General features: G+C 44.4%; 1 pseudogene; it reads right to left on the reverse strand.

Annotated features, from left to right (window-relative positions):
• Window positions 1-5,977: 5,977 nt before the first annotated feature.
• On the reverse strand, window positions 5,978-7,306 carry LOC126595752 (uncharacterized; annotated as a pseudogene).
• Window positions 7,307-9,650: the final 2,344 nt, after the last annotated feature.

Genomic DNA, 9,650 nt, shown 5'->3' on the forward strand with positions numbered 1-9,650 from the left:
CCGTATTGATCACCTAGATAATACCATGATACATCTAAGAAGTCAACACCAAGCATATTGTGTCTATATCAACATGAGCATTAGAAGATTGAAGTCAAGCAATATGATCCTAGACAACCTGTAGACCTCTACACGGAGTCACTACCGAAGTCTACCTTTCATAAACTTATCTGAGGAATTGGTATGCGTAACTATCTCATTAGTTATCCTTAAAGTTTCATTTGGAAGTTTTGTCAAACTTGGGGAGATCATCCAGAGGTATACTCAATTGGCCTTAATGTACTATTTTTCCTACGATAATGAGCATTTTTTTCACTGGGTTTTTGCTACTTGACTAGGTTTTAGCGAGGCACCTATCATAGTCTGATCATACGCTTGTGAGCACTATGCTTACGTCCTAAAGACGTTTAGTATTGACTTAATGCAACTTCTCACTATTCTCTTCAGACTATGGTTTTTATCCCACCTTGGATTTACCTTAGTGAGGTTTTGTGAGTTTACTACCCATGCATTCTTCATTTGTTTTGAGACTTGCATTCGCTACTTGTGCCGATTTGACGATGCGACTTCATCAACTACTTCAACATTTACTTGAAGATCTGATGCACCATCTCCTTGAGTATTTATACACTAAAAGGGGAGTGTTATGATATAAATTCTAATACTTATGTGATTGTATAAATCCTAAGTAGAAATAAATTAGGAATCATTCGGGATCTAGAAGATCTTTCCTGCTAAACTTATTACTTGGAGAGCAAGTTTCTCTCCTTCTTATTACTATAAATAAAGGCAAAGATCTAGGTAATAACACAGAATTCCTCAACCCTATTCTCTATCTCTCTCTTCCTCTTTGCCGCACCCTTCTCCCTCAGTTATACAACACTAGCTAACTAGCACACACGATGCAAGTGTAAAAACTCTTTGAGGCCTCATGTGGAAGTCTTCTAGCCGCCACCACTGCCACCTCCTTCCTATCTCTATCAAATCTATTCTTGATGCATATGTGTCGATTTTTAATTATCACACAATTATCTCCGTTATAGGCACATCTTTAATTCTTTAACTTATAAAACCCTAATAAACTTTAAAAAAATTAAAAATAAAATACTGCAATACGACCATTCCACCTTGCCACCTCTGTGAATGGTGCCTAGTGAAACGCAATAAGCAGTGGCCTCATCCAATACTCATATCACACACCCACCTTTAGATCTCAAAATCAGCCGCACACCCTTCCACCACCTACCTGGCCCACCCTCTTCAACCTAACCTCCGCGATTTGATCCACCACCCCCTCCTTCAAACCGCTGATGATCTCTTCTTGTTCCCACACACCCCATCCTTCGAGACCCATCCCCATCCAAGCTCGACCCGGATCTGTGTCGACAACAATGAAAAAGAAAATAGAGAGAGAGAGAGAGAGAGAGGAATATGGCGAGAGGTTGTTTGGATTAAAATTTGATTTTTTGGCCCAAGGATGGAGTCGGCCCAAAAAGAGGCCTGGAGGAATAGAAGATCAAGGCCCGGCCGAAACTTGGGAAAGCAGGAAAGGGCCTTTTCTGACTTGATACAATTCATAAGGGCCACTTGCCTACCTACCCAAGGACCAAGTGGTGTAGACTGATTAGACTGCACAGCCCATAAAGTACTTTATGGTGGCATTACATGTAAATAAAGCTGATGAGTCATCACCCTCAGACCGCATTCGGGCAAAGCTGTTGCTACAGGAGCCAAACCGAGTCGTCTATAAAAGGAGGAAGAGAAGACATGAATAAGGACACTCAATCAAACAAACAAAAGCACAAACTCTGCTCAAAAAGCCAGATTTGCCTTTCAAAACAAAGCTATAATCAGCCCAAGCCTTCATCCCCCGCGGGATAATCTTTTCTCCCAACCTCTGTAATAGCTCTGCTACCTTGTTCGAACTTGTTGTAGTATCGATTCACCTTTTGTATTCTCCTTTCCCCTCTCCCCCTCTAAGCTTTCAGACCTTTGACAGAACTACAAAGATAGGGACCTGCAAGACGATCAGCCTTAATTGATAAGGTTTAATCTTGCTCGACCTGCTTTGCACTGTCTTTGTCTTCTCTTTCTTTAAAGTCTAGCAATATGTTGTATATTTCTAGTTATATGCAAGTTATTTCTAGCAAAATCACGATGACAAAGCTTTCTCAGTACTTGGATCCGATTTGAATATATCTTCAGTGTTTAAATCAGATCCAAGTCCTAAGCCCTCAGGCATGTAAATCTGATTAGTTTAAAAGTCCTTGGCCTTAAGGCATAAAAAAGAACTTTATGTGGACTTAACGCATCCACGACAATCCTTGATAAACGAGAAATCCGAAGTTACTTGGGGCGCAAGTAATCGACCTACCTCTTGGTTTTATTTCTATTATATCATGATTATCATAGAACGCTTAAGTATGGAATGGATTCTGATAGGAAGCCTCAAGGCCTACACCTAAGGCCCCACAAAGGCACTTATTTGGATTCATTCTATTCTGCGGTCTAGGTGGTTTGAGTATAAGAACGGACTCTAAAGGGAAGCCTCAAGGCCTACACCTAAGGCCCCACAAAGGCACCTATTTGGGTTCGCTCTATCTCTCAGACTCGGATAATCAGAAATATAATAGTTATAAGACTCTGACAACCATAAAGACCAAATATAATATGCTCAAGTACTGGTTTAATTTGACAGGAAGCCTCAAGGCCTACACCTAAGGCCCCACAAAGGCACCTGTTATATCTAACACGGTTTCTCGGGCATATGCATATTCACAACTAAAACTTGACATCCATTCGACATCTGCCATGCTGAAGATGGCAGTGGCACGCCTGAGCACTAAAATGTTAACCTTGATTGCGAGCCTCAAGGCCTACACCTAAGGCCCCACAAAGGCACCTCTCATAGTTAACGTTGTCCTTCTCTTTCAGCCTTGCCCGAAGAGTCTTGCCCGAAGAGTCTTGCCCGACGAGACTTGCCCGACAAAGCCCGACAGGAAAGCAGAAGTCCGACAGCAGCCCTCAACCAGCGCCGAACCTCCAGGGGAGCTGTGTGCTCGTCGGCCAGGAAACATCCCCGACGGGAATTTCTGCCACGAACATAGTTTTGGCACGCCCGGTGGGATCCAAACTTCCAGATCTTGCATGTCCAAAGAGAAGAACCATAAACTTGGTAAAAAGAATCCAAAGGAAGGTCTTCTCCAAATGGCAGAACAATCAGAAAATCCTTCTTCCCCATCCGGACAGGTGGTTTCAGATAGCCCGACTGCATCTGAAAGATCACAAGGAAAGGGAAGCAATGAAGAGCTACAAGCTACAATGATCCAAGTGTTAAAGAGCATGGAAATGATCTCCCTGGAAACAAAGGGAGAAGTAAGCAGACTCTGTATGCTCACAGGGAATCTACAGAGAAGGCTTGATTTGGAGTTCTCTACTCCAAAGGGTGCTCAAGGAAGTGGAATGAGCGAGGTTATCACGAGAGATGAGCCAATCATTCCCTTATTCCCACTACTAGAAGAAGCAGGAGACAGGGGAAAGAAAAAGGTAATTCCTGAAGGAAGTCAACCAGTGATGGAGCCGATTCTGGAGAAAGAGTTTCCCAGTTTCCCATTATTATCATTTAATAATAAGAGGCAGAACGAACAAGAAAGGATGAGGTACGGAATGCCAGGTATAATGGGAGAAACTAGTGGAAAGGAGACTACCACTACTGTTACCACTACTACTTCAGATAAACCTCCACCCTATAGGCCACCCCCGATGGTCAATAGAGGTGGAGGATCTAACTGGAGGAAGCCCGAACCAAGGAGAGAAGCAAATGCGGGCAATGATCGGAGCACGAAGATTGAATCAGCTATCCTCGGTCATAATGATAATTTAGCCACTCAGCAACTAAGGAAGGAATTGGCTGAGTTAAGAAGAACGGTGACTCAAAATGCCCAGCCGCGGGCTCGCCCAGTATTCAGGATTACTTACCAGAAGCCGTATCCTGAATATATCGACGAGCTAAATCCATTCCCTCTCAACTTCAAGATGCCCGCATTCCCTACCTTCACAGGTGAAGACAGCAGTGTGTCTTCCAGATACCATATTTTCAAATTCTCCAATCACTGTATGGCGTATGAGGACAATCCAAACTACAAATTGAGGTTGTTTGGAAATTCATTGGCAGGATTGGCGTCTCAATGGTATTCTCTATTACCCCCCAACTCTATTGCCAACTGGGGGCAAATGGAGATGGCTTTCCATGAACAGTTCTACAGAATAGAGCCAGAATTAACCATCAATGATCTAGTGGAGGTAAAACAATACGATCATGAGTCCACGGAAGACTTCATGATGAGGTTCAGGAGGACAAAGATGAGATGCCAATTCCCCGTCAATCAAGCACAGCTCATATCCATTGCTCAAAGGGCTTTAAAATTACCTTTGAGAAAAAGGTTTTATGATGCACGGTTTAATGAGCTGCAAGAACTTGTGATTGCTGCCACGAAGTACGAGAGGTTGTTGCAAGAGGAACAGCAAGTGAAGCACACTTCCAAAGTCCCTCATTTCTACAAAAGCAAGGCTACTATTCACCATGTGGAGGTGGGAGAAACCAAGCCCGAACACGAGGATGGTCATGAGGAAGAAAATATAGATGTATGTGCTGCTGAGATGACCACACCCTTCAAACCATTGACGATTAAAGGATTAGTCCAACCTGTCAAGGATCAGAAGATCGTGATGAATGATGGTGGTTTCGTCCCCATGAAACCCCCAAAGTATCAGAGTTATTCGTTCGATTTAACCAAGGCACTGAAGATCTATGAAGAATTGGTGCGGGCCAGAGTAATTTTGCCCGACAGTGCCAAAAAGATGCCCAAGCCCGAGGAACTCAGGGGGAAAAAGTATTGCAAGCTGCATTATACCTTCAACCATTCTATAGTCAATTGTGTCCAGTTTAGAGATTGGGTACAAGATCTTATAGTGAAGGGGAAGCTATTGCTTGACTCACCCCAAGCCAGTATGATGGTGGACAGTAACCCTTTTCCGGAGGCTCCTATCAATATGATCAACCTCATTTTTAAGGAGCCGGGGGTATCGACTGAATAGAGGTGCCATGAGGAGACCAGAGGATCAGGGGCAGATTATAAGGTTGTCAACAGGGAAGATGGAGGAGAGAAGTGCGTAGACAGAGGGGGCAAAGAGTTGCCCAAAGTCGATCCAGATATGGTAGAGCAAGAAGCAAATTATATGTTCATTCTAATACAAAAGGAGTTACAAATCATTCTATTCTAAAAACTTTACATCTTCACATAGAGTGATTATTCTAGAATGATATGTTCGCATGATGGTAAAAATCCTATTGTGTTCGGCCGGACAGTATAGTGGTTTACAAGTTGGGACTTGGCTTGCTCTAACTCCGAAGTTGCTTTCTCTACCCCTTCGATTTGGTGTTCAAGGGTGTCCAGAAGAGTGGCTTGTTCTTCCTTAAGGGCAACCAGTTGCTCATCCAGCTTCTGGATTTCAGAAGAAACCACTTTAACCCGTTCTTTAGTCTGCATGCTTTCTTCCATCAGTCGGTTAACTTGGGTGGAAGAGTTTGATTCTTTTTCCATAAAGCATTTTGCCCGGTTAGCCTGTCTATCCGCTCTCTGGTATTGTTCCCTCAGAGCCCTCAGGTTCTTGAAGAAAGAGAGAAAAGAATCGTGCTGAGGCTTGGACAAACGACCGGTTTTGGAAAATTCAGTTATGACCTTCTCAAGGTCACAAAGAGCCTTGAGACTAAATGATGCGGTGAATTCTTTCTTTGCCCATTCCTGAAAGATTCGTTGTTGCTCCGAGGACATGGAGGTTGCTGAAGGCTGCGTTGAAGATTTCAACCGCGTCTCAAGTCGCCCGAGTGCTTCAAAGAGTTTGGGCAACTTGACAGGATCAGAGGATGGGAAAGGAGGAGGGTCCGGCATGACAGTTCCCTCCAATGAGACAATGCCTATTGAGGGGGTAATCTCTGCCTGTTTAGTCTGCTCAACTCCAGAGGGGGAAGTATCAATACCTCTAGAAGATGAATGAGGATGAGGGCGCTGTGATTTACGAGCCAATGGAGGAAGGGAAGTTTCTTTTGATGCTTGTTACAAAAACCAAAAGACTAGGTCAAGATAATCTGAATACAGGTTGAAGTAAAAAGAGGTTCTGGAGAGAAGAAATTTACCTGACTCAGCCCCGTAGTTTCACTAGAGAATGTACTAACTCTTGGTTGGGGTGAAGATTCTTCACCGCCAGCAGGAGGGGAAAGAGCTGCGCCTGAACCTGTGCCTGCATCCTGGATATATCCAAAGAAAGCAGTAATTGTCAGCAAAAAGGTCACCAGAGGAAGAAGCAAGAAGAAAATATTCTAGGACCTGAGTCTGATCTTGGGGAGGAGAAGAAGGTTCATCTACTATCGGGCGAGCAAACGCCTGTGAAATTGCTGCATCTGAAGCTACAGGGATCTCAGGAACTATGGGTTCCTTATCCGAGACCACTAGTGAAGGAGGTGGATCATATATTGAAGATGGCTGCAGGAAACATAAAAATGAGTTAATTGGGTAGCAATGTGCAGACTTTCAATGAGGAAATAATAATAACTTACCAAAGGATCATCCTCATCCACGAAGTGTAGCATAACTCCTGTGGACGGATCAAATTGAGAAGAATAAGTCGCATCCAGAGCAGTAGAAGAAGTCATAGATCTCAGAGGAGGTCCATGACTAGGCAAGGAAGTAGATGCGCCAGCCTAGGAAAACAAAATAGAAGGAAAGAAAAGACCTTAGCCATTAGATCCATAAATTGGAGAGTTAGCCAAGAAGTAGAAAGGAAGGAGAGAAAGTACCTCAACAGAATTAGTCTGGGAGGGGGAAAGATTTTTCTCTCGGGCAGGTTGTGGAGAAGCCTCGGGCGAAGAGAGCATTTCGTTTCTCGTAGCCTGATCAGAGTAATCAAATTCAGGGTTGTATGAAAGTAAGAAAGTATACAATAATATCAGCCATACCTCGAGTTCCCGGAGGGCGGTGTTTCACAATTCTTCGGGCTTTTTAAGCATAGCAGCCCGTAGTGGTTCCTCCTTAGAAGCAAGGATTGGCCTTTTAGATGCTTGAGGTCCTGCTGATCGATAAAAGGGACAATTAGATAAAGGAGAAAGGTAGCAGTTTGATATAGAAAAAAAGAAACTCACTTGAAGATTGTTGCTTCTTTCTGCCTGCCTCAGGAACTAGAGCATATGGGACTCCTGATTTAGGAGGAATAGTAATCCTTGCCCGCTTACTCTTTCGAGTGAGAATTGGTTTTGTGGTTGTCGGAAGAGGAGCAGGACCAGGATCTTTAGCCATGACCACTTTCTTTCGCTTGAGGGCTTTGGTGATTGCCTTGGGTGTTCCTTCAGTCCCTGAATCCCCAATGGAGTCTGAGATGTCCGTCCCCTCCCTAGCTTCTCGTCTCTCAGCCTCTGCGGCAACACCATGAAGAACTGCAGCATCAGCAGAGTCATTCTCTGATTCAATGGCTTCAGATTCAATATCCACTGGAGCTGCAGAATCAAACAAAAGTAAGGGAATATGGACATCAGAGGAGAAACAGAATCAGATGGAAAGAGAAGTACCTATCAGAAGTGACCGGTTTTTCTCCTGAATCATCTCCTTCCAATTTGCAAGCTCGCCCGAGCCAGGATATGATTTAAGAGAAAGCTGGTTGAAGATACGATCGTGATTCACCTTCAAATCTCCTCCATACTTTTTAGTCCATTTGTCCTCCCACCAAGAGGAAAACAGCGAGGTACATTCAAAATTAAGAACAACGGAATTTCAGGCTGCTTGACTCATTACATCCAGGCTGCGTCGGGCGGCTCGAAATGTCACTTCAGGTGGAGTTTGTAACCGGAATGAGGTGCCACAATGGACAGAGTCAAAGAGTGCGACAGGTATGGCTTGCCTAAATCCTAACTGCCTGCTGCAGAAGTTAGGATGGTACACTTCCAAGCCTCGATCATATCTATTGCCTCGAACCCCCCAAGCCAAGTCTCTCGGTTGAATGCAGCTGATAAATTTTTCCCTGCAAAAGGGGGTAGCATCCTCACTAGGGGCATCTTGGAAGGCTTGGTCAGAGAACCAAGGATATCTCCTCAAGACTGACGCACCCCATTCCAAGTCTGATCGAGTCCTGCAGACTCTGAAAAAGTAAAAGCAGGCAAAGGTAGAATGGTCTACAGGGGGAGCTTCAGCCAGGATTCGGGCAGGAGCCACACCCTCTGGGAACTCCAGATTAGCAGCCCGAAATTCTGGAAAATACCATTGCAGCTAGATTTGTATCATCCAGATAGGTCCATTCAAGTTGGTCTCGAATGGCTCGTCTCGAGTCATTTCAAAAAGAAGGTGATAGAGATGAGAAAGAAGGAATGGACCTGTGGCTACATCATCAAAATTGTGAAGAACCTCTACCAAGGGGATCCATTCTACCCTCACTCCTTTAGATTTATTAGGGAAGATGTGCTTGTTGAGCCAGTATAAAAGAAAATACATATGCTCTTGATCTTTGTCAGCCCGAGGGGAGCCTGCCCTAAAATTTGCCTTTACAAAGGGAATGAATCCTTTAAAGGAGGTCCCATAACTCTTGAAAGTGGCGGAGTTATAGCTCAGAGGAAGGAAGGGGATAGATGAACTCTAGCTCCCGGTGGTAGGGGACGGAACCCAGTCTTGAGTGACGTCCACTATCCTGCCCGATGGCCTTAAACCGAAGACCTGGGCCATGTCAAGAATGGTGGGAGACATGGGGCCCATACGGAAATCAAAAGTATTCGTGCCCGTATTCCAAAAGAGGAGGGCAGAAGTAACTAATTCGGGCTTAGAGATAACGAAAGTCTTCGAAAGCATGATCAGTTCATAAATACCGTTACTCATCCATTTCTGCTTGAAGGAAGGCTCTAATTCGTCAACCCACTGGGCCCAGGTTGGATCATTCATCAAGGGAAAGCCTCGACGATATGATGACCATTTCGAAGAGGAGATGCCCGAACTAGCCGAATAGGGATTTGGGGTAAACCAGTTCTCCCTAGGCATGTTGCTTTCCACCACTGAGGGGACCCGAGAAATCCAGGCGGGGCCCAATGACTGTACTCCATGCGTCTCAAAGAATAGTTCAGAATGTAAACCTGCCCGCGGACGATGCAGCCCGTTGAGTAGACGGCGTAGAATGGCGATTCCGTCGCCGGATTCGTAAGATAATGGGGTTTGGCTGGATCTTGAAGCCATTTAATGAAGATCGAGAGACAAAAACAAGGAAGATGATAAGGATGAAACCTTGTCGTGCAACAGAGAAGAATGGTGGGGAGAAGCAGGAAAGTTTTTAATCGCGGAGGGATTTCTTTCTACGGAACACAGAAAATTGAGAAGTTCAATCGCGAGGGTTTCGTGGGAGTAATAAGGAGTTTCTTTCAATTAATATTGGCGCTTGGAATTCCAGGTTTAATATTAATTGAAGGGGGCACTGTTTGGATTAAAACTTGATTTTTTGGCCCAAGGATGGAGTCGGCCCAAAAGGAGGCCTGGAGGAATAGAAGATCAAGGCCCGGCCGAAACTTGGGAAAGCAGGAAAGGGCCTTTTCTGACTTGATACAATTCATAAGGGCCACTTTC

This window comes from Malus sylvestris, chromosome 13 (assembly GCF_916048215.2).
Source record: "Malus sylvestris chromosome 13, drMalSylv7.2, whole genome shotgun sequence".
In the NCBI taxonomy this organism is placed as follows: domain Eukaryota; kingdom Viridiplantae; phylum Streptophyta; class Magnoliopsida; order Rosales; family Rosaceae; genus Malus; species Malus sylvestris.